The sequence below is a fragment of the Hemicordylus capensis genome, chromosome 4 (assembly GCF_027244095.1).
Source record: "Hemicordylus capensis ecotype Gifberg chromosome 4, rHemCap1.1.pri, whole genome shotgun sequence".
Taxonomy (NCBI): domain Eukaryota; kingdom Metazoa; phylum Chordata; class Lepidosauria; order Squamata; family Cordylidae; genus Hemicordylus; species Hemicordylus capensis.
In genome coordinates this window covers 87496793-87522632 of record NC_069660.1, presented here as the reverse complement: position 1 = coordinate 87522632, position 25840 = coordinate 87496793, and the positions used below count along the sequence as shown (strand labels likewise).

Below are 25840 nucleotides of genomic sequence, written 5' to 3'. Positions count from 1 at the left end.
CAGGGATTGATTATGCCCTATATTAGCCATGCTTGGAAGGTACCAATTAATGTGTGGCAATGGTGGGAATGCCATGATCAGAGGCGTAACTAGGGAAAACGGCGCCCGAGGCAAGCATTGAAATCGCGCCCCCCCACCCCCCCAACATACTACATTATACTTAGGTTTTTCCTCACAAGTGCCCGCCGCCGCCGCCAAGCCAGGCCACTGACTGGCCACCAGGCACCAGCAAAGCAATGGGGGGGGGGGCGCAGGCAGCGCGGAAGGGACCGCTTGTGGGGGAGGGGGCGCCGACGCACTCCCTTGACTGCTGCAGCGCTGCTGCACTGAGCAGGAAACATTTGTATTAACAAAAAAAATTAAAAAAAAAATTAAAAAAATTTCATGGCGGCGCCCCCCCCCACGTGACCAGAAAAGATGGCGCCCGGGGCACGTGCCCCCCCTGCCCCCCCTATAGTTACGCCTCTGGCCATGATGATTCCACTATACCTCATCCATACCCCTTCTGGAGAGTCCAAAACCAGCCAGCAGCATAACAAAAGGAGGGGACATCAGTAGTGCATTTTTTCCTTTGCCAGGGAAAAGTCTAGGACCAGAAAGGGAAGAAAAGTGTGTTGTTTCACTCACAATGGGCAGCCAACTTTTTCGTTCTGTTGGTAGGAGGAGGCCCACACATGGAACCCTCAAGCTCCCCATGACCCCAATACAGACAATGTTCAGAACCCTGCACGCAACTTGTTTGTATTATCTGTGGAAAGGGAACTATTTGCACAAGAGACAGATAGAGCCACAGGGACAAAGAACTGTAACTGTGAGCTCACAGAGGGCAGAATTATAAGCTGCCTGGTAGTTTAGTGGGAAAGAACAAAACAATGGGAAACAGGAGTGGGTTGAAGTCCCAATCAAATGAGATAGTAAGGTAACCATCACAGGGCAAAACTTACTTTTGGGGTGACTTGATATAGTAAGTGTGACTGGGAAAGAATGGGGCAGCCAGGCTCCTCCTCCTGTAAGCTACACGCTTCTCAAACAGGCTCAAGAGCAGAAAGAATGAAGATCCATGACGGGCCCCTTCCACACACACACACCCAGTCCCATATAAAGTTGACCATATAGCTCATGGTTGAAGAGGCTTGGTGAAGCTGGAGTTCAGTGAAATACCATGGACTTTGTATTACAGAGGCCTCAGATGCTAAGGTCTTCCAGGAGAAAGGATTGGAGGAGATATACAACACATGCACACCTGAGGCAGTATAATGTGCTCGCCAGTCAGAATGGGTGGTGCAAAGACCTATGGCCTCACCTGGCTATGGTCAGCCCCAGGCTGCCTACCATTTCGCTCCATTCCTCCATCCCATCTAGCTATGTTTCCCATGTGCATTTGGTTGCTCGCTAATAACGGCTATTTCTCCAGCAAAGGATGTCCCCCTGCTTCATGTAGTCTGCCCGCCTAGATTATCACACCATGAAAGAATAAGGAGAATAATGAACTGTGGGTAATGGGACTGGCCCAACACTCTGTTGCACCAGCTCCATCACCCTTGATGGTGCTGCAGTGACAAGATCATGGCCAAGATGCAAACTCTCAGTCCTAGTGGGATATTGTGATAGTGAACTCTCTCTTCCCCAAACATCTCCTCTGCATCACAGCTTATGATGTGGTGTCCTATCCAGTGTTTCTTCTAACAGGGATTCCCAGATGTTGACTACAACTCCCCAGAATTCCCAGCTGCAATGGCCTTTGCTTCGGGATTCTGGGAGCTGTAGTCAACAACATCTGGGAATCCCTGTTAGAGGGGAAACTGGTCCTATCATAAAGACAGATGAGTGTAGAGCAGGCCTGCTCAACTTTGGCCCTCCTGAAGATGTTGGCCTATAACTCCCATAATCCCTGGCTATTGGCCACTGTGGCTGGGGATTATGGAAGTTGTAGTCCCAAAACAGCTGGGGGGGGTGGACCAAGTTGAGCAGGTCTGGTGTAGGAGAGGTCTTCTTATGTGAGGGATTCTGGCAGCAGAACTCAGGCTGGCAGCTCCCAGTGTGTTTGCTGCAGTGCCACTCTCATAATCGTTGGAGGTGGTACCACACAGCAATTCAGCCCATATTTAATGTAATTTATTTATACATCTATATCCACTCTTCCTCCAAGGAGCCTAGATTAGTGTACATGGTTATGTTTATCCTCACAACAGCCCTGTGAGATAGGTTAGACTGACAGATAAGTGACTGGCCCAGTTACCCCGTGAGAGTGAGTTTCATGGCAGAGTAGGGAGTTGTCCTTGGGTCCCCCGATCCTAATTTAACACACTAAACACTACACCACACTGGTTGTGACCTGTAATTGACAGGTACCTAGATGGCTGTATATAACAATTGTTCCAGGCCTTGCTTCCCATCTTTCAGGCCTGAGCATCTTGTCTGACTCAGGAGCAACACAGACTCCCTTGCCTTACCTGCCTAATTCGGTGAGATGAATTAGCCTTTCCTTGACCACAGCACTCTTTGCTTGACCACAGTTTCTGCCCCTGGTTCCTTTGATTCTCATCTTGACCCACAGCTGTGATCTGACTTGGAGCTTGACCAAGACCTGAGGTTAATAATAAGTGTTTGAGGGAGGTGGGGGAAGCTTTGGCTAATTATCAGAATATGTGACACACTGAAACAGTCATGGCTTTTCTTGAACAGCACCCATTGTGGAGTGAGTTCTTACAGCATCACAGAGCATGGGGCTGCTAACCTTGTTGTTCTTGCAGTTCTTTTGTGCCTTTGAAAGCTGCATGACAGGCCAAGGGAAAACGCAGGTGTCAGAGGGTGTTTAATCACTGAATTCAACAGAGCCAGGATTTGACCTCCTCAATTTTTCATTTAATTTTGAATTACAGTCTCCGCCATTCCACTTTAGAAGTGCTTCCTATACTTTGTGAGTAATGTTAGCCATTTCTATTGCAGGCTCACTGGGCACAGAGTGGTTATTTATGATGATAATTGGCTATTTTTTTCCTGGCGTGAATAATTATTGCATGAATATTTCATCTCTCCATGGTGTGAAGGTAATTTCTTCTCTCTGCTGTTCAGCCTGAAGACAGGTCAGCAAAATCTGTGGAGCAGGAAATTCAGAATGGGATTAATTCCCTGCTACACACCAATAAAATGTCATCAGACTTAAAATACATGCTTAGTGACAGAGCAGGGTCTAGCTGAGTTTTGGGGTTACCTACATAGGTGTGTCTTACACTTCCAAGTGCTTTTTAACATCCCACATAAAGTGGGTGAAGAAGGGGTTGTACATCTTTTCTGCCTTGTGAATCTCTTGGGATTCATCCTTGCAATATGAAGTGTAAAATATTTGGGGATCAACACTGGACATCACCACTCATATTTCATGCATTTACACTGATATTGTGTATTGGATGCAGATAATTTTCTCAGCCCTGCTACTGTGTGAAGGCAAGGGACTCTTAGAGAGTTTGAAGGTGAGATTTCTTTATCTACCCCAGCTACAAGACAAGTGCACATGTAAAGAGAGCACTGATAATTAATATAGTCTGGAGACTATGAGGTGCTTCTACAGGGAGAGTGGGCTTAGCCCACTCTCCCTGCAGACGAGCAGCCGCTCGTAGCTGGGTGGCTGTATTGGCCACCCACATGACTGCCAGCTCTGTCATGCGGGGATCAGGGGCTGTGGGGATCGGGGGCCATGCGGCCCCCAGAAGTTCCAGGATGCCTCGCACAAGTGTTCAGGGCATCCTGGAGAGACCCCCGAGCCCGGGAGTCTACTCGTGTGTCGCTGCACACTGTGCACCGAAATGAAGTTAAGGGAGCACTCGCTCTGTTAACCTCATTTACAGGGAGGGTGGTTTAGACAGGCTAGCTGCCTTGGGAGCACCAGGCTCGCCTGCGAACCCGGTAGTTCCCATGACCACTGGAAAGAGGGCTAAGCTCCCTTAACTCACTTTCCAGTGGTTGTTGGAATAGCTTCATGGAGTTAAAGTTCTAAATAAAGTAGTTTATTTAGGAAATCCATCAGGGAGATAGATTAAGTCTACATGCCTGCCTGGCTGCTAGTTACATACAGGAAGTAGGAAAAGGAAGAAGAAGGAAGTCTCTCTCTCCAGGTGACAGAATGAACCCTATGACTAACAAAGGGGAATCAGAGTAGAGAAAGCATGGCCAGAGAGGTAATGCTCTTACTGGCTGTCTATACCCGTAATGCCCCTAGGGGTCAATAGGGCTGCTGGTGCTAAGAGTCTATGCCATCAGGAGCTGCATCTCCAACACCCCTTCTCATCGTCTTGTGCACCAATCCACAGCTCCTACCTTCTCTCAAAGAATCTGGAACGGGTCTTCTGGTAATGGCTTGGTAGGGATGTGCACGAACCTGTTCGGAGGCCCTTTTACAGGCCTCCAAACAGGTTTTAAAGACCAGCAGTTCAACTGGTTCGAAGGTGGGGGGATACCTTTAAGGACTGGGGAGGGTGCATTCCCCCCCACCGCATTTCCACCATTGGTGATGCAATGTAAAAGGGTCTGGCGGGGCAGCAGCGTACCTTCCTGCCACCTCGTTGCCTCCTTGGACCGGAAGTGACCAGAAGTACCCGGTGTGTGTGCGCACATCAGTCATGTGCACGCACCCGATGTGCGCATGTGCACCGGGTACTTCCGGTCACTTCTGGTCCAAGGAGGCAATGGGGTGGCAGGGAGGGATGCTGCTGCCCCACCAGACCCTTTTACACTGCAGCGCCAATGGGGGAAACACAAGGTGGGGTAAGTGCACCCTCCCCAATCCTTAAAGGTATCCCCCTCCACCCTTGAGCTGCCCCCCACTGGTTCCATGCACATCCCTACGGCTTGGTCGGCCCATCTGCTATGATGTTGGACAGTACTTCAGCTTAACTAACCCACTCTCTTGTGCCTCTCGAACATAGTGGTGCTTTTTGTCTATGTGCTTTGTTTGAGACATAGTCCTTTCCATCAGAGAGAGCTGGATGCATCCTTGGTTGTCCTCAAACATCTCAGTTGATTTTGGCTCATCAGTTCCAAAGTCTAACAGTAACCTGTGTAGCCATGTAGCTTCTTGACATGCTTGAGGAGCTGATATGTACTCTGCTTCTGCAGATGACATCGCAACAATTGATTGCTTCCAGCTAGTCTAACTGATGGCTTCATCTCCATAGAAAAACAGGTGTCCACTCATGCACTTGTAATCAGTTTTGTCTTCTGCCCAATCCTTGTCCATGTATTCCACGAGTCTAGGTTGCTGCTTGCTGGTATCAAGAGTGTGCTGTACCCTTCAGGTATCTTCCCAATTTTGACTGTGGTCCAGTCATTCTTGGTGGGTACACTTACTCTTCTACTTAGAATTCCCACTGCTGCAGCTATGTCTGGCATTGTGACCGTTGCTATGTACAGAAGTTTCCCAATTGCTTCGGAGAATTCTGTATAGACTGTTGTCCGTCTCTATTCTGTATAGACTGTTGTCTGGCAGTGGCTTACTGTCCTGATCTTGCTTCGAGATTTGTCTCCATTGGTGTACTGACCTCATTGGCATCTGTTCATTTCAGGCATTCTAAGAGATCCTTTATCTTGTTTCTGGTTGAGAATGTAACTTCTATCCTCTTCTCTTTCTATCTGATTCTATCTGAATTCTTCCTAGTTCTTTCACCTACTACTTTGTTCAGATGCTCCACAATATAATGACTATCTTGTTTCTTTTCATAGCAAATGATCAAGTCATCAACATAAATCAAAATGTAAATTCATCTGTCATTTTTGAATCTACATTTCTATATTTTTGTAGAATACTACATTTTTTAAGTATAGGCAGGGGTCAGCTTTTCCTTGTGTGGACCCCTCCCTGAGTAACATCTAGTTCAACTTCTAATTCCATGCTCTAGCAGCTTGCTTCAAGCCACAGATGCTTTTCAGGAGTTTGCATACAAGCCTCTCTTTTCCAGGTTCTTCAAATCCTTGTGCCTCCTCTATGTAGATGTCTTCCTCTATTTCTCTATGCAGAAATGCAGTTTTCACATCTAGGTTGTCAACTTGCATTTTTCTTGCTGCTGCTATACTGAGAAGTCCTTGAAGTATGCTTCACAAAAGTTGCAAATGTCTCATCATAGTCTTCACCATATTTCTGAGAATATCCCTTGGTAACTTATCTGGCTTTGTAGCGCTCAATGTTTCCTTCTGCACTGAATTTGGTTTTGAAGACCCATTTGCATCCTACTGACTTTCTTCCAGTGGGTAGTTCCACAAGCTTTCAATGTTTTCCCATGTGCAGGGTTTCTGGGTCTCTTCTTTTCTGGCCATGTAGGAGAGTCTCCTGGGTGGAACCCCTTTGTTGGGTCTTTGTGAGTGCCTCATTTCTGGATCAGCTTCTGCTTCCCCTTCAAGTTCTGGTTCACTGGTTAGCTCCAGGCTTACGGGAATTTCTTCTTCTATTGATTCTTTTCCCATGTGGATCTCTGGTCCAATTTCTGGCACTCCATTTGTGATTGACTTTTATCTTTCATCAAAGTATTCATTTCGTCTGCATTACAAGTATGCTGCATTACATATTCTCACTGTTCCAGTGGCCACATGAAGGATTCTGTATCCTTTTCCTCATAGTGTATTTCCAGAGAGTATTCCTTCTTCACATCTGAATTTCAGTTTGTTTCTTTTCTCTTTAGGAACATATGTATATGCTTTTGATCCAAACATTCTGATAAGTCCTAAGCTGGGTTTGTTCCCATGCCATAATTCAAAAGGTGTCACATCTGTTGTTTTGGTTGGCAGTCTGTTCTGTAGGTGATTGGCAGTCATGACTGCTTCTCCCCCAAAATTTGCTTCCCAGTCCTGCATGCTGCAACATGCACATCATCTCTAATTGGGAATGATTCTTTCCCTCTCTCTCCAGGTAAGAGACTGAAACCTGAGACTATCAGTCTAACAGAAGTGAGTCAGAGTAGAGAAAGCATGGTCAGAGAGGTAATGCTCTTACTGGCTGTTTCTACCCATAATGCCCCTAGTGGTCAATAGGGTTGCTGGTGCTAAGAGTCGATGCCATCCGGAGCGGCCTCTCCAACAGGCACAAGGCTGGATGCAGCTGTAAAAGCATAGTCTTATCAAACTGAAGTCCTGGATGCCAAACAGATTCCCCAGACTCCTCCTCTCCAAAGAGAAAAGCTGCCTCATCCCCTTGCAATAGTACTAGGACTTCATCCAGCAATAGCACAGAAACAGCTGTTGATGTCTCTGCACCACCGGCACTTCCTACTTTGACCTGGATAGCACAGATCTGCCATACTAATGTCTTGTACAGAGAGGAAATGGCAATGACCCTGTTTACACTGCATACAAAGTTCCTTTCAAAAGCTACATCAGTGTATCTTAGCATCAATTTACACTACAGGAGCTGAAAACAACAACAGTATTCTGTTAGTATCCTGTTATACATTTAATGTGTATTTGGCAGCAGTCAGGTTTGTTCACTATTGGAAAGATCCAGCTGGGTTTTATGAACCATTGATCTGATCCAGAAAAGCTGTGCGGAAACTTTTTTTTTTAAAACCCTACACTTTTTACTAGCATAAACTAAAGAAATATTCATTTGGGTCATATAGTTTTATTGGGCTCAAGTAAGCAGCCTTCTGCACAGGTTCACTTGCAAGATTGAGGCTAAGCTGTGTCATGAGCAAGTGGAACTTGGATATATTCAGGTACCAATGTAATTACCTATATATACTTACCAGCTAATCCCTTTGCAAACGACAAGAGGCAATGTAAGTGCAATGCCAGAGCAACAGTGTCAGTTAGAATGGCAATACCTTTTCATCACTGTCAGATACCTGAAATGCCCTTCCACTAAAGCCACTTGCAAGCGATGAATAATGACCTGCTGCTAAAAATACAATAGAACTTTTTAACCTTTAAAGGAGAAAAAGAAAAACCCCTTCTTCCAATTAAGTTAGTTTCTATTCAAAATTCATTAAAATTAGGGACCATTCTGGCCTGCAGATGACCTAAGTCAGGCCTGTGTTTAGATTGCTGCTCCTGGATGGTACACAGTAGGGATGTGCATGAATCATTTTTTCCCCTATTTGATTTGTGCCTGAATCAAATCACCACTGATTTGTTTTGTGTCTGAATCTGTCCCCCCGAATCACCCGATTCGATTTGGATTCGATTCAATTCAATTCAATTCAGATTCAGATCAATTCAGACCACTTATAAAGGTCCTAGGGGCACTAAATTTGGGTGGTGGGTAGGCCCTCATGAGAGCCAACTACCAACCAAATTTCAAGGCAGTGGGGCACTTGGTTGATTTTTAATGATTTTATTTAGTTTTTAGTGATTTTGTATATTTCCATGATCGGAAATAATGGTGATTCAAAGTCGCCCTCCCTCACATGGATCCCCAGCTTTCTTTTCTTTTTTTAAAGCTAAGCTCTAGCCCTTGTAGAAGTGGAGTTATGGAGCAAAATGTGTGGTCACTATTTTTCAAGTGTCCCCCCCCCCAAGGTAGTGGGGTACTCAGTTTATTTTTTAGGAATATGTAAGTGTTTAGATTCGTTGGGGTCTAATAACTTTTCCTCACAATGAATCCCTATGAGGATTCATTGCACACCTTCATTTCTTCTGTTCATTTTGACTGTCATTGGGCAGTGCCAACTGTCAACTGCCATGTGTCAACTACACACACACACACACACACACACACACACACACACACACTGGGGTACTCAGTTTAATTTTTAGGAATTTTTGTAGATTCTTTGGTGTCTTCAATACACACCTTCATTTCTTCTATTCATTTTGACCACACTGCGTTGCGGGTGGGGGATTAGTGGCATCCCATTGCCAACTACCCCACAAGCCACTGGGTACTTTATATTTTAGGAATTTTTGAGGTGTTTAGACTCTTTGGTGTGTAAGGAATCCTCATAGGGATTCATTATGAGGAAAGCTTATTAGAAACCAAAGAGTCTAAACACTTGGGGAAAGTCCTAGAACATAAACCGAGTAGTACCCCACTGCCTTGAAGGCGGGAGGGGGTGTAGTTGGCATATGGCAGTTGACAGTTGGCACTGCCCAAAGACAGTCAAAATGAATAGAAGAAATGAAGGTGCATAATGAATCCTTATAGGGATTCATTGAGAAAAAGTTATTATACACCAAAGCATTCAAATACTTGAAAAACAGTGACCACACATTTTGCTCCATAATTCCACTGCTAAAAGGGCTAGAGCTTATCTTTCTTTATTAAATGAAAGCTGGGAATTTGGGGAAATTAATAGGAGGATTCCAAATCTTGAATCAATTCGAATCAAATCTGGAGCAATTTTATTTGGACCTGAATCTAGCCAATGGACCACAGGGGCAATTTGTTCTGTCTCCAAATAACCCGAATCAGCTACATTTGGGTACAAATCGATTTGTACCTGAATCGATTTACAAATCCCTAGCACACAGCTTACCAATCTATCTATATTATTATTTCTCCAAGACGGGCCATGCGTGGCGACGTGGTGGGAAGCAGGCGATTGGCTGAGTTTGCAAGCAGAAGCACCTGATTGGGCAGTGGGGATTCCATATGCAGAGTATGCAAGCAGAAGCACCTGATTGGGCAGTGGGGATTCCATATGCAGATAGGGAGAAGGAGCCTGTGAGAGCAGAAGCACCATGGTGATTGGGCAGTGGGGATTCCTTATGCAGATAAGGAGGAGGGGCCTATGATGGTTAAGATCAGTTGGAATGCAGCTGTTACTGGTCGGAAGATGTTCTGGAAATAAAAGGATAGCAGGCAGGGGTCTGCAAAAAGACAGGTCCTGGGGGAGGAAAGAGCCCCTTCAGGAGAAGGAGGATGGCGTTGTGTAAATGAACAAAATCTGTTGACTCAGGGAGGGAGGGAGAAAAAACATGAAGGGAGGGGGGAAGAAAGAGTGGAGAAGAGCGAGTGGAGGAGAGAGAAAGAGAAAAAGAAGGGAGGGGGAAGAGAGACAGAAGGAAGGGCAAGGGACAGGACTGAGCCTGTCAGCAGCCTGACGGGAATGAGTGGCCATGGCGGCACTGACAGCAAGGAAGGGTCCAGGCAACCACTGCTGCTGTTAGGGACTACTGAGGCCATTGTAAGAGGGAGGGAGGTAGGCAGGCAAGGGATGGGCCTGGGCCTGTCAGCGGCCTGAGGGGAACAAGTGGCCATGGTGGTGGCAGCAGCAAGGAGCAGCCCAGTTAACCACTGCTGCTGCTCCTGAAGGGAGGAGCAGGAGCGGGGTGAGGAGGTCTCTGGGGATAGGGGGCTGCAGTTTGGTCAATAGGCAGCAGCAATGCTGCAGCCACGACCAAGAAGGATGAGGAGGATGGAAGCAACGGGATGGAGGAGGAGCAGGAGTGCAGACCAGGTGAGGGTGGGAAGATCTCTGAGGTGAGGGGAGCAATCAAGTACTAACGCGCAGATGCTCTAGAGCGTGAAGAGTTCCAGCATTGAAGCAGAGAGAAATAATGGCGGCGGTAAGAATGCAGAGGTGGAGGGCTGGCAGGCAAAGCCCCTCTGGCCAAAAGAGGTGGGTGGGTGGTGGGCGAAGCCCTACCAGCCGGGTGGAGAAGATGGGAGGCGGTGGTGGGATGGCCTGGCCCTGGACCACCCAATTAGGGAGAGCTGTGGAGGGGGGAGCAAGTGAGCGAGTGGCGGGGGGGCAAGCGAGTGAGCGGAGGGTGGCCAAGCGAGCGAGCAGCGGGGGGCAAGTGAGCGAGCAGCGGGGGGCAGCGAGCGAGAGAACGGCGGGGGGAGAGCGAGCGAGAGAGCGGCGGGGGGAGAGCGAGCGAGAGAGCGGCGGGGGAGCGAGCGAGAGAGCGGCGGGGGAGCGAGCGAGAGAGCAGCGGGGGGAGAGCGAGCGAGAGAGCGGCGGGGGGAGAGCGAGCGAGAGAGCGGCGGGGGGAGAGCGAGCGAGAGAGCGGCGGGGGGAGAGCGAGCGAGAGAGCGGCGGGGGAGAGCGAGCGAGAGAGCGGCGGGGGAGAGCGAGCGAGAGAACAGCGGGGGGAGAGCGAGCTGCGAGGGATGTCACAGGCTCACTACACAACTGCACAGATGCTCTGTGCGGGGTCAGCTAGTTATGTTATTGTTTCTTGCCATTTGCTTGACAAACTGTGTGTGTTTGCTGGGGACTGCACGTTTTTGACCAGCCTGGCCTAGACAAGACTTTAGATATATATTTTCCCACCCCATGGTATTACAGTAATATTGTTAAATAATAATAATAAATAAAATACTATAGTTCCATGGAGTGGGGAAAATATATCTAAAGTCTTGTCCAGGCCAGGCTGGTCAAAAAATGTGCAGTCTCCAGTAAACACAGAAGGTTTATCAAGGAAAAGGCAAGAAATAATAACATAATTGGTAAGTTGTGTGCTATCCAGGAGCAGCAAACTAAACTTTATTTATTTGCTTGCTTGCATGTCTAAAAGAGCCTGGTGGTCTCCTTCAACATCCTGTCTGATCCTGCAGCCTGATCCTATGCATGTTTACTCAAAAGAAATCCTATTGAGTTCAGTACTGTCATACTTGTGGGTTCCACCAATAATTTCTGAGAAACAAATAGCCCTGGAATATCTGGTTTCTTGTTAGGCAGATATATTGCTTGCTTGTTCTGCACTAATATACAGGGAGACAGCAGAAGCCTTCTAGAGGTTTCATAGAAAATATAAGGGCGGTATAGAAAATCGAATTAATAATAATAATAATAATAATAATAATAATAATAATAATAATGCCCACAGTGAGGCACTCCCCCAGTGAGGCACTACCTTGGCGTGGTTGTGGGGCTTGCGTGCTCTGAGGAAGGTGAGAGCTATGCCAGAGGTCCAACCATACTGGACAGGTCTCACCAGAGGAGCCAGACAAAGAGTACCTCTCCCATCAACAATATGGTTAGACGTAACTTTAATAAATCTATACTGGATCGGTCGTCGCCCGGGTCAACAAGGGCCGCGCCTGGTGCTGGAGTCCCTGGACATCTGGTGGCAAGTGGGCAACAGGACTCAGGATCTTCAGTTGAGCAACCAGGGCTGAAGACAGCAAAGTTACTGGAAGAAACATCGCTTAACCGGGAGAAAAATACGAAAAATGCCAACAAGGAAATAATGATCTGCTATTACAAGTCTAGTCCAACTAGAAAAGGTTATTTAAAAAGAATGTACCAAATTTGGAAAGAGAAGCATCCAGATACAGAAATAACAGAACAAAGGCTAGAAGACCAGAGAAGATTCATAATAAGAAATAAAGTATTCACAGGAGTTGAGCTGGAAGAACTGCAAACAGCAACACAGGCTCAAGACATGGAAGAAGAATTACCACCAACTGAAGCAGTTGCTCAGGCGCAGGTGTTGGAAATAGAAGATGCCACTGTTGCTGAACTGTTTCAAAATCAAAACCAGGCAACCTCCCCTTTGCCTTCACCTCAAAAACCCCAATGGCATTTAACAGAAAAGCAACAAGAACTAAAGCAAAAAATAACTGAGCACATGAACCAAACAACCACCAGGGTTCAACGTCCAGCTCTAAAAAACAGTTGCCAAAAAACAACTTGCTCAGGTATTAAAAGATGTCAATGCTGCACTTGCAGAAATAACAACCAATAATTTGCAAGAAACAAACCAACTAATGTACAGTGCAGCAACAATAACAACATGAGCTCGGATATAGGATCAGTGGACCTGTAAAAAAAGAAAGTAGTACATCACCTAAATGGAAGATTAGATTAGAAAATAAAATCTCCAGGCTTAGATCAGATGCTAGTAAATGGAAAGATATGAAAGACAAGAAGCTGAAGAATGAAAACACCAAACAGTATCTGATCCAAAAATACCACCTAGATTCAAGGAGAATTAGAGAAGTCCTGGAAATAATAAAGCAGCAAATAACAGCAGTGTCAAAGAAGATTAGCAGGCATGAAGCTAGAACTACACAACACAGGCAGAATCTCCAATTCCAGTCGAATCAGAGACGTTTCTACCAAAGCACAGAAGGAGAAACTGCAAGAAACGTAGAAACACCAAATAAAGAAGAAACAGTTCAATTCTGGGGGAAATTATGGGACAATCCAATAGATTATAATTAAAAAGCAGGCTGGATGAAAGAGGTCAAAAATGTAACCAACAAATGCAAGATCTAATAACACCAGAATTAATAAGTGAAAGAGCAAAGAAAATTAAAAATTGGACTGCTCCAGGCGACGATGAACTGCATGGCTTTTGGCTTAAACACCTAACAAGCCTTCATAAACAACTATCAAAACAGCTCAATCACATTTTGCAAGGAGGTGATATTGAACAATGGCTAACAACTGGGAAAACTCATCTCATCATGAAAGACCCAGCAAAAGGTGCAGTTCCAAGTAATTATAGACCGATAACCTGCCTGCCAACCATGTTCAAATTATTAACTGGAATAATAGCAGATGAAGTGATGCAACACTGATTAACTAACAAACAGCTTCCAGTTGAACAGAAAGGAAATTGCCCGAACACCAGAGGAACAAAAGACCAGCTGCTGATTGACAAAATGATTTTAGAAAACTGCAAGAGAAGAAAAACCAATCTAAGTGTTGCATGGATTGACTACAAGAAAGCCTTCGATTCATTGCCTCACACATGGATACTAAAATGTTTAGAAACGACTGGTGTCAGCAGTCATTCAGATATTTATAAAAAAAGCAATGAGCATGTGGAGTACACAGTTAACAATCAATGGTGAGACACTTGGACAGGTTAGGATTAGAAGAGGCATCTTCCAAGGGGACTCACTATCCCCTCTGTTGTTTGTAATCGCTATGACCCCACTTTCACAAATACTGAACAAAACAGGTCTCGGATACCAAACATCTAAAACATCAAGTCAAATCAACCATCTGCTGTACATGGACGATCTGAAGTTGTATGGAAAGTCCCAGTCAGAAATCAAATCACTGCTAAACACTGTCCGTATATTCAGTAGCGATATAGCAAAGGAGTTTGGACTGGACAAGTGTGCTGCATTAATAATAAACAGAGGAAAAATAAGAAAAACAGATGGAATAGAACTGCCCAATGGAAGCAAGATCAAGAACCTGGAAGAGAAAGAACATTACAAATACGTGGGCATTCTCCAGGCTGATAACATTGCACACACTGAAGTTGCTCTGCACCCCCGCAGTGATGTCGATAGGCTATACCTCCCTCACAGCTCAGGTGGAAGAGGAATGCTGCAAGTCCATCAAACAGTACAGGCAGGGGCGTAGCAAGGTTGGAGTGGGCCCAGAGACAAGATTTTAAAATGGGGCCCCCCCACTCAAAGTCCAGGGCCTCCGCACACCCCAGGCCCCCAAGGATTTAAGTCTGATATTTCAAAATAAGTATGCTGCCTGGAAATACATTTCACTGAATACACACATGCACACTTCACAGTATATAGTGATATACATTGAGTACTATATATTTGTGCTACTTTTAATGCCTAGAACACACTAGCAACACTAATTATTAAAATGGCCCCCTCGCTGCAGATTAGCCAAGGAGACTTTCAACCATGCAGGGTGAGCCTATGTTTGTTTTCTCAGAATTCTGAACAAATTCAGTCAAGTTTGATTCCAGGAGGTTTTTCACAGGAGGCTTTTAAAGCCCTTTAAGACACATCTCCTCTGGAATGGAGGTGCTGCATTCACATGTTGGCCAGATTTACCCTGAAGTCCCTGCAAGTTATTGGGGAGCAGTTCACACACAAGAAAAATAAAATAAAATAAAAGCACAAGACATGCTTCACAGTTCTCACTCAGACCTTCTGGGTTGCAAAACAACTTGAACATAAGTGCATTTATAAATGAATGAATGAATAAATAAAATTAATAAAATACTGTTCCAGAAGTTTTTGCAATTTTCTGCCATGAAACAAGCCACTTATAGGACTTTTTAGATAGTTTTTTTAAAGCCAGCAAATTTTCCAAGCTGTTTAAAAATAAATATTCAGAGACTTCTCAGTCCCTCCCCCCAATATCAAAGCCCTATGGCAAGCAGATCCCTATATATCCGGGTGGGGGGGGGGTTGGGTGGGGAAGGTAACCACAAAAGGGAGTTCACACTCTAGCTGGCAGCAGGGGGTCTTCTGCTGCAGAGAACAGTGGAGGCCTCTCTGGCTGCCTCCTCCTTCCTGGCTGGCTTGGGCCCTACTGGAGTTCAGGCTTCACAGAGGCCTACACCAGACCTCCGTGGAAGCCCCGCCCACCCGCCGATCAGCTGAGAGGCGGCAGAAAAGGAGCTCTTTGCAGCTTGTCTGCTGCCTGCATTGCCGGCCAGGAAAACAAGCTGGAGAGACGGCGAACAGGGCAAGTGGCTGAGGGGCCTTGGGGCTGGGCAGGGGGCAATGGGGAGTCACGTGAGGTGCCCCTGGGGTGCCCCTCCAGGCAGTGGGGCCCCCAGACAACTGTCTCCCCTTGCCCTATCATTGTTACGCGCCTGAGTACAGGAGGAGAATAGAGGTCTTGAAGAATATATCAAGGACAGTGAAGAAGATGCACTTAAAATGGTCAATAACGAGAAACTATTCAACACCAATGAAAGAAAGAAAGCCTACAAGAATGAACAAGTCAAGAACCGAGCAGAAAAATGGAAAAATAAGCCCCTGCATGGTCAATATTTGCACAACATAAGTGGAAAATCAGACATCACCAAGACCTGGCAATGGCTTAAGAATGGTTACTTAAAGAAAGAAACAGAGGGTTTAATACTGGCTGCACAAGAACAGGCACTAAGAACAAATGCAATAAGAGCAAAAGTCGAAAAGTCCACAACAAACAGCAAGTGCCACCTTTGTAAAGAAGCAGATGAAACCGTGGACCACCTAATCAGCTGTTGTAAAAAGATCGCACAGACTGACTACAAACAAAGGCATGACAAAGTAGCAGGGATGACACACTAGAACATCTGCAAAAAATACAAGCTACATGTAGCCAAAAATTGGTGGGACCATAAAATTGAAAAAGTTGAAGAAAATGAAGATGTTAAAATATTATGGGACTTCTGACTACAAACAGACAAACATCTGCCACACAATACACCAGATATAACTGTAGCCGAGAAGAAAGAAAAACAAGTGAAAATAATCGACATAGCAATACCAGGGGATAGCAGAATAGAAGAAAAAGAAATAGAAAAAATCACCAAATACAAAGATCTACAAATTGAAATTGAAAGGCTGTGGCAGAAAAAGACCCAAATAATCCCAGTGGTCATTGGCGCCCTGGGTGCAGTTCCAAAAGACCTTGAAGAGCACCTCAACACCATAGGGGCCACAGAAATCACCATCAGCCAATTACAAAAAGCAGCTTTACTGGGAACAGCCTATATTCTGCGACGATATCTATAACAATTGACAATAAAATTCTGGCATCCCAGGTCCTTGGGAAGGACTTGATGTCTGGATAAAACAAACCAATCAATAACACCTGTCTGACTGTGTAAACAAGAAATAATATGTCAGGTCTAGTCTACACATGATGCAGTAGAACAGGGCTGCACAACTTCAACCCTCCAGCTGTTGTTGGACTACAACTCCCATCATCCCCAGCCAGTAGTCAATAGTCAGGAATGATGGGAGTTGTAGTCCAACATCTGCAGGAGGGCTGAAGTTGTGCAGCCCTCAGTAGAACAGACGAGTGGATTGCTAAAGTGGAAAAATGGACTGTACCGGTTTGGACTGCAGTGGACAATTACATTATTTAGTATTCTCCTGCATTAAACCTCCCTCACAAATAGAAAACCAGCATAGCAGCAAAGAACTGGAATAGAACCTTTCTCCCTGCTGCATTATGTTTCTGGTTGCAGTGGAGCCAGCCAGACCAACCCCTTTAAAAAAAAAACAGTATTCCCCAAACAGCAACATGTTAGAGACACTTGAGAGAAATATTTTAGAGATGAAATCTTTACAATGTTATACTTTTGTCATGGCCCACAACAGCCTGGAGTGGCCATTTCATTTATTGACGAAAACCAATAAATAAAGCCCAAAACACTGGAATGTGTTAAATACAAATGGAGCAATTGCTTAGGAATGAAATCCATGCATTGTGAAACACTGTGAACTTATTCCCAGCCAAAACCAGAATGGAACAGAACAGGCTGGAACAAGGCCTTCAAAACTGGCACAGTGTAAAAGCTGGAGTGGAACCAGAATTTGCTGCCTTAAGTGAAGCTGCCCATTATAGCACCTCGTTCTCTTGCAGGTATAGACCTCTTATCTACAAAAACTGGAATTACTTTAAAGTAAGTAAGCCTTAGTGCTTCAGAAGCCTCTTTCATACACCTACTAAATATCATCCCCATTACTGGGATCCGCAGCAATTTCTGCTCGATGTCTTCTCAAGGCTGATTGGTAGGTTTGTACAGGCAAAGAAATCACACTGTCACTTGTGAACTACAGTGTGTTTACTATACCACAAGAAGATGTATCAGGAATCTAACAGCACCCCTCTCACTCAGGTACTCATAGCAAAATAAAAATTTGCACAGCACTTGAGAAATGACAGTGTACGTCATTCTTCCTACCAGATATTTCCTTTGTGTCGGAAAAACACGTTGAAGCAGTTAGGCTAGCAGAATTGGGATATAAAAGCAGAGGCGTACCTAGGGAAAATAGCGCCTAGGGCAAACCCTGAAATTGTGCCCCCTGTCCAAGCATCTGACACCCATCTTTCAGATAACTTTACCACATCAGCTCAAAAATACAAGTCAGGCTCGTTAATCTTTTAATATTGCAAAAACTATTTAGCAGTGGACGTAGCCAGACCAAAAAATGCTGGAAAACTACAAATTTCAGTATGCTGGGGCTCATGAAATACCCAAATACTATGTGGAGGTGTACTTGGAAAACTAAACAGAAGTGCCTGTCTAATTCTCTACTATGCATTGTAGCATCACCATTATATAAGTTTTAAAAATAAATGGAGAATTTGACTTTTCCCAGATACTCTGAAAATAATTAAAGGCTATGCAGAGTAAACTGTGTCACCGCTTGGAATATATTCTAGTCTTTCAGAAAGACAGTTAAAATGAGAGAAAGAGAGCAAGAAACTCCCAGTGGCCTTAATACTAAGGATTCCACACTGATTCAAAGACAAACTCACCATTAATAGCCATATTATTAAGACATCACATTTAACTCACTTATCACAGGAAGCAAAGTAAGAGCAAATGAATACAATCCTAGCTCATAAGCTTCAGCTCAGTATTCACAAGCCCTGGTTCTCTGTACATAGTGCCAATCTGAATATGTGTACAGTGTCTTATATTATATTGTTTTAAATTTTTTTTACCTGTAGCTCCTTTGGGGGGCTTCCTAAAGGCTGTGGCGGGCGGGGTCTGCAAAGGTTCCCCTCCCCGCCCACTGGCCTCTAGGGCCTTGCAGGGACCATTTGAGCATATGCAGTGGCCATTTTTAAAAACAATCTTTTTTTTTTTTAAGAAGGCCACTGAAAACAAAATGGCCATAGCACATGCTCAAATGGCTTCTGCAAGACCTGGCATGACCTAGGGCCTCACAGAGGCCATTTGAGCATGCACAGTGGCCATTTTGTTTTCGGGAGCCAATTTTTATTTTTTATTTTTACAAAATGGCGTCCCCTGCAAGTGGCGCCCGGGGCACGTGCCCTGCCTGCCCCACCCTAGATACGCCCCTGCATAAAAGTAAGATTAGTTAAAATCAAGGTATCTATATATTGTTTCTTTAAGCTTCTGTTTTCCTGCCTGATTTATGAAAACCAAACTGACTCAATGGAAACTGACAAGTGACAACTGAATAAGGAAACATAGGCAAGTAGGGGTTTCTCTGTCTGGAGAACTATTGTCAGCCATTGCAACTGTCAGAGGAAAATGCCAGAACTATAGTGAACAATTACAGGATGCCTGATTGACTGCTTCTTTTACTTCTTGTGCCTCCAAACAGAAGCCAAGATGTCACTCAGCATTAAACTGGATAGACTTTAGGTTTCTCTTCTCTGCTCATCCTTAGAGCAAATAGCATTCTGAAATTTAATGTTTCCTGGTCTATGTAATTGGACCCACTGTGGATTCAAGCTTTATTTCAAATAGGAACATCCCAACTCCCTCCCTTAATAAAGTTGAAATTGTGATACTGTGGCTGATAATGATAAGCGTCATGACATCCTCAGATTCTAAGACAATGTGTCTTCCGTGTGAATGCAGTATTGTGTGTTTTCCTCTCTCAAGAAACTGTTGCAAGGTTTCCCTGTCTGTTATTGTGCTGCTCTAATCATTACTTGAGAGCAACACAGCAGATTAGAAAACAAAACAATAAAACCCACACAAATTCATTTCAGTAAGGGTGAATTAAAATCCAAAAAAGTACCAGTAAGAACAGGATGGATTTTGCCTGATACCTGAAAGAACAATGAAGGCACAAGGTGTGCAGGTATTGGGAAAGAGTTCTATAATGTTACAGTCCTTTGGGGCTGATTCTGTCATTATACACCTAACCTAGCCCTCCAATACTTGAATATGAATCCTGAAGCAGCAGCCAGCCCTACAATGCTATGATTCAGCCAAACTGATTTGGCTCCTTGTGAGAGTAAAATCCAATAATTCCATGTGCATTACCATCTTTTGTCTCTCTCTCAGACTTCAGAGAAGTTTGAAGCGTTTCAAGTACAAATTCTCAGCACCTGGAGATACAAAGACAATGATTTCCTCTTTTTTTATTATTATCCCATTCTTTACATTTCAGAAACTACTCTAAGGCAAATTAGAGAGGCAGGTAAGTAGCTCCTGCAGGGAAGCAGGTGCCCAGCTTCCTGTTATCAAAGGAGTAATTTGAAGATCATGAGGCAGCCTTGCGAGGAGACTGAATCAGGCAGCCCTATTACCTCTTGCATTATGGCATCCTGCAGCGAAAAGAGGTGGTAAGATTGCCAACAGACATCAGCAGCTCCAAGGGGAAGACAGGAGCACCAGGAACAAGACATTTCCAGGAAGACATTTATTTCCAATCACTAGACAGGATAATTGTGCAGACAAAATTGCATATCCAACATTTTGTTCTGTTTCAAAGTCCTAATTCTGAGACTGAATTTAATTCTGTGTTAGACTTAATTTGCATAATTGGTTTTTATTTTTGTGTGTGTGTCTTTCTTTCTTTCTTTCTTTCTTTCTTTCTTTCTTTCTTTCTTTCTTTCTATATTAATGAGTCTGCTTCCAAGATCCCAGTTTTATGAGCAAGGGGAATGGAGGAAGGAATCATATGTGAGTTCCTAATCCAAACAAGTGGAAGCTGCAACAACATCCCCCTGACTCTAATGACTGCCAGGATACTATAAGTGGCTCTGTTATTGTTGTTTGTTTATCTAGCACCATCTATGTACTTTATAACAGATGAGAGGACTGTTATGCAAATTATGCCCCAAGAGTTAGAGGTGTGCATGGAACCAGTTTTGCTGGTTCAGTTCGAATCCAAACCAGATTTGAACTGACCCGGCCTGGTTCCAGTCGAACTGGACCCAGTCCGGTTCAACTGCCGGATTGATTAGGACTAGTTTCGGGGTCTACTGGTAAAGGGGAATCTGGTGAGGATTCCCCTTTACCAGTAAAGTGGCAGCAGTGCTTCCCTAAGGCTAGAGAGGGGGTGGGAGGGGAGTCAGGGGTACTTAATTCAATTTTCAGTGGTGGCAGGGGTGGTGTTTGGGGCAGCAGAGGCTCCCACCCACCCCCACCAGTTTGGGCCTTCCCAGCCCATTCTAGTGACCTCCATGCATGACCAAAGAAGGCCCAGAACGGGCCAGAGAAGACCTGAACTAGACTACCGGGAGCCTGGGCTATTCTGGGGGAGGCCAGAAGGGGTGGGGGGAGCTGCCACCACCCCTGCCTCCACTGCTGGCACTGCCAGCAAAAATTAAGTTAAATACCCCTGACTCCCCTCCCACCCCATCTCTGGCCATAGGGAAGGTCCCCTGCCCCTTTACTGGTAAAGGGGAATTTGCACCAGGTTCCCTTTACCAGTAGCCTCCTGAACCAGGGCTGAGCCGGCTCAAACTCAGACTGGCCGAACTGGGCCAGTTTGGTTTGAACCATGGTTCGAATTGAATCAGCTTGCACATCCCTACCAAGAGGTTCACAATCTGATACTAAACACTAGGATAACAGAAGAAGGAGAGTTAAATAGAGACAAGATAAACAGGGAAAGGATATGCAATTATTTCATGCACACATATTTAGGCCACACATACTTAGGCTTAGTATAGTGCAGGGGATGAGGGCTGTGTCAAACGTTTTATTGAAAAGGTGGGTGGGTTTTTTTATTTTTTTAAAGGAGGGATTTGAAGTTAAGTTCTTGAAGCAGAAAGAAAGCCAGTGCTGGCATTTAACGAGGGATGCTGCATGGAAGTGAGGGTACCCCTCCCATTTTCTTGTTCCCCCTCCCTCAATGGACATTTTCAGCATCCCATGGCTCCTCTTCATCAAGGTTTTTTTTTACTTTTACAGTTCTGTGTACCTGTTCCACTCCAACCATTCCCTTTATTTTGGGGTGGTCCCATTTTGCTCACAAACTGATAACTCAACATTCTGAATTCATTATGAACTAATGGACCATAGGGACAGGGAACTGGTCAAAAGATGTGCACAGCACCGAAATCCCATTCCTGCCCATTCTCTCCATGGTTTTCAAGCTTTTTTTCAGATGATACCCAAATATTCCCAAATTTTCCTTTTTGAAGACATTAAAACAATGCCAAGGTGGTTTACAGAGTTAAAAACAAAATTATAAAAAAGACACAATTAAAATATTAAGCTAAAAATATAAAACAAATCTGATTAAAAATTTAAAACACAAGCATAAAAACAGTACAAAATACAAAGCAGCAGCAGCAGCAGAGACAATCATATAAAAACCCTGGGTAAGAAGCCAAGATTTAACATGCTTTCTAAAAGCTATGATGGAGAGTGATGAGCGGATAGCCACTGGGGGAGCATTTCAGAGTCTGGGGGCAGCAACCGAGAAGGCCTTGTCCCACATGCATGACAACCGAGCAGGGGCGTAGCTAGGGGAGAGGGGGCCTGTGTTCATCCCTCTCTCTGGCAGCCCCCCCCCAGAGTGAGGGAGATAATGAAGAATATAGGGAGGGATGGAGCTGGAGGCCCCTCAGGGCTGGGGGCCCCGTGTTCTTTGAACCCTTTTGCTCAATTATAGCTACGCCCCTGCAACCGAGCCTCCTTCATTGTCGACACCCGGAGCAGAGCCCCCTCAGATGACCCCGTCAAGCGGGCAGCACGCAGTCCCTCAGGTATCTCGGACCCAAACCGTTAAGGGCTTTAAAGGTCAAAACCAGCGCCTTGGATTGGACCCGGAAACAAACTGGTAGCCAGTGCAGCTCTTTCAAAATGGGCGTGATGTGCTCCCACCGGGCAGCTCCAGATAAAACCCTAGCTGCCGTGTTTTTGCACTAGCTGCAGTTTCTGGATGTTCTTCAAGGGCAGCCCCACGTAGAGCACGTTACAGTAAACCAGCCGTGATGTGACTAAGGCATGGTTAACTATGGCCTGATCTGCCTTCTTGAGAAAGGGACGCAGCTGGCGCACTAGCCGAAGCCATGCAAAGGCACCCCTGGCCACTGCCTCCACCTGAGCTTCCAAAAGCAGAGCCATGTCCAGTAATACCCACAAGCTGCATACTTGCTCCTTCAAGGAGAGTGCAACCCCATCCAGAACCGGGGAGATATGATAGAGGTCTATAAAAGCATGCAGGGTGTGGAGAAAGTGGAGAAAGAGAAATTCTTCTCCCTTTCACATAACACTAGAACCATGGGTCATCCCATGAAATTGGTTGCCAGGAAAATTTAGGACCAACAAAAGGAAGTAATTTTTCACACAACGCATAATCAACTTGTAGAATTCTCTGCCACAAGATGTGGTGCCGGCCAACGATCTGGATGGCTTTAAGAGAGGTTTGGAAAACTTCATGGAGGAGAGATCTATCAAATGCTACTATTCGGAGGGCTATAGGCCACCTCCAGCCTCAAAGGCAGAATGCCTCTGAGTACCAGTTTCAGGGGAGAAACAGCAAGAAAGAGGGCATGCCCTCAACTCCTGCCTGTAGGCTTCCAGCGGCATCTGGTGGGCCACTGTGTGAAACAGGATGCTGGACTAGATGGGCCTGATACAGCAGGGCTGTTCTTATGTTGTAGTGAACCGCCCAGAGAACAATTTGTTATGGGGCAGCTAACAAAAAGATTATTATTACATTAATATTTTAAAAATATTTTTAATATCATACCTGCATGTTATCACATAGTGTTGCTGACAGTCCAGAGGGATCAAACCGCCAAGCAGGCAAGTTACAGGTCCACAGGGTACTATTGTTAATCCAAGACCCCTGAGATTAGTAGTGCAATCCAGGATAGGCATGGCTAAGTTCTGGAGTCAAAGGTGCCCAAGGCAGGTAAAGTAGTCCAAGTAGACAAGAGTCAAGTCTCAAAGACAGCAACCATATATTCAATAGATATATGACCACCACTAGAAACAGGTGGTCATTTTTGTAGGGGAAGAATGGAAGTTCAGTGCCCAAATAGCAGAGCAAAACCAGTTTGGGGAGAATTTAGCCAAGCAAGAGGTCTAGAGACAGTTCTTGCTCAAGGTTTTGAAACGATCCTTGAGCAACAGCTTAGTTAGCACATCTGCTACCATTTGTTCACTTGGACAATACATCAATTTTACAAGTCCTTTTTCTTGTGCACCCCGAACATAATGATATTTTGTTTCAATGTTTTTTGTTCTAAATTTAATTTTCTCCATTTGTGAGCTCTGGGTGGAGCTTTGATTATCCTCAGACATCTCAGTGGGTTTTGGTTTTGATGTGTCAGGTAAAGCCAAAGCAACTCCATATCTTAGAAACCCCATTTCTAACCCCGGCCCAGCTCAGGGACATAATTTACATCACTGCCTTTACTGTAGCAAAATTGTATCTATGAAACTTGTTAACATAGTCAAAATTCTCACTGTTTCTCACTGACACAGTCAAGAAAACAGGATCTAACTAAATAAGGAGTAATAACCCAATGAACAATGAACCAGGCATTCGCATGCGTACTAGATACTTGGACCACCATACTGTGTCTAGGGCAGGGTTTCTCAATGTGTGGGTCCCCAGATGTAATTGGACTTCAGCTCCCATAATTCCCAACCAAAGACCACTGGGGCTGGGGATTATGGAAGTTGAAGTCCAATAACATCTGGGGACCCACACGTTGAGAAACCCTGGTCTAGGGTGTCAGCACCATTTAGATTGTTTGTATAAATGTAAGGTGCACCTGTAACCAACTGTAATCGGTTTGAGAGCATGAGCCTACTGATTACCTATTGCTGTCTGCAGAGCAATAAAGCCTCAATTAATAATTCCCAATCCTTGTGTCTGACTGATTGGTTAAGCGGACCCAGGAACGAGCCCCATCCACATCAGTTTGAAGTCCGACATTAGCTTGCATTCTAAGGTTTGCACTGGAACCAAACCAGGCATTTCATTGGCAATGCTGGTCTGAGTTTGAACCAATTGAGCCTGGTTCAGTTCAAACTGATTTGAAAGCTTGAGCCTCCATTTTAGGTGCTATCCTCCATTTTGTGTCACTTATATTGCTTGATTTCATTTGCCGAGCTCATGCTTCCCTGATTGGCCACATGAGTCTGGCTCGCTGGTAGGCTCTGCAGTGGTGCCACTCCTTGAGAACTGGCACCCTATTGGCCGGGAGTAGGGCAAAGGTGGTTGCTCCAAAAGGAGGAAGTAGCTCTTGCTGCAGTCCTCCTTGGCTTTCTGAGTGGTGGCTGCTGCTTCTGCTGGTGAGAGCCTGCCTGCCTGCCTGTTAGTGTGTTAAACACACTGTTAATGTGTTAGAGTCACACACTTGTCAGAGTGTGCAAAACTGTGGCATTTGAGATCATATCCTTTATTTTCATAAAGGTGCCTCTTGATCTGGCCCCCAGGATGTATTGGATTGCAGTAGCAGGTTTAGTGGCCATGTCTCTGTGGAGAGGTCCTGCAGGTATCGACAGAGATAATTTACCATTCTTAGAAAGCGTCTAAATTAAGTGAAGATTGTAGGTACTTTAAAGTTTCTTATGGCTTTTACTTTCTTGGGGCGCGGCTTCATACCCTGTTCTGTAATCACTTGTCCTAAGGACTCTATTTTAGTTTGCTGGAAAATGCATTTTTCTTTGTTTAGTTTAAGTGCAGACTTCTGGATCAGATTTATGACAAGGTTTAGAGTTTTATCATGCTCTTCTAGTAATATGCCATGTACTAAAATGTCACCCATGGGAAAAAATGACCCCTTTTATGCCTCTAAGGAGTTCTGTCATCTTTCTCTGGAAGATCTCAGGAGCACTAGTGATCCTGAAGGGCAAGCGCTGAAAACAGAATCTCCCAAAGGGTGTTATAAATGTCACTAGGTATCTAATCTGGAAAATACTTTGGCTACAGTCACTTTTGGAAGTAGACCTTCCAGCATTGGGAGTACATATTTTTCTTTAACTACTGCTTCATTGAGGCTTTTCAGATCTACACAGATATAGATTTTTTCCATTTTGATATATGATTGGGACCACTGGAGCACACCATGGTGTAGGCTCTGTGATTTTTTAATTATGCCATGTGCCTTCAATCTTTCCAGCTCTATTTCCACTTTGTGGAGTAAGGGAAAGGGAATCCTGCAGGGAGTGTGAACACTATATGACTTAGCATCCTGTCTTAAGACATTGTCCACAGGGTCTCCCTTGAGTAGGCCAATGTCCCCAAGCACTCCTATTTCTCCCACTGCTTTCATCAGTCCCATTCTGG

General features: G+C 44.9%; 1 long non-coding RNA gene across 1 annotated transcript in view; it reads right to left on the bottom strand.

The window, feature by feature from the left end:
- Positions 1-2843: 2843 nt before the first annotated feature.
- The window catches only part of LOC128323696 (uncharacterized), a 37492-nt gene continuing 14495 nt past the window's right edge, over positions 2844-25840 (bottom strand). Inside the window, exon 6 of the long non-coding RNA XR_008306428.1 lies at positions 2844-3097. This is a non-coding gene — a long non-coding RNA (uncharacterized LOC128323696). The remainder of the gene's footprint in view (positions 3098-25840) is intronic.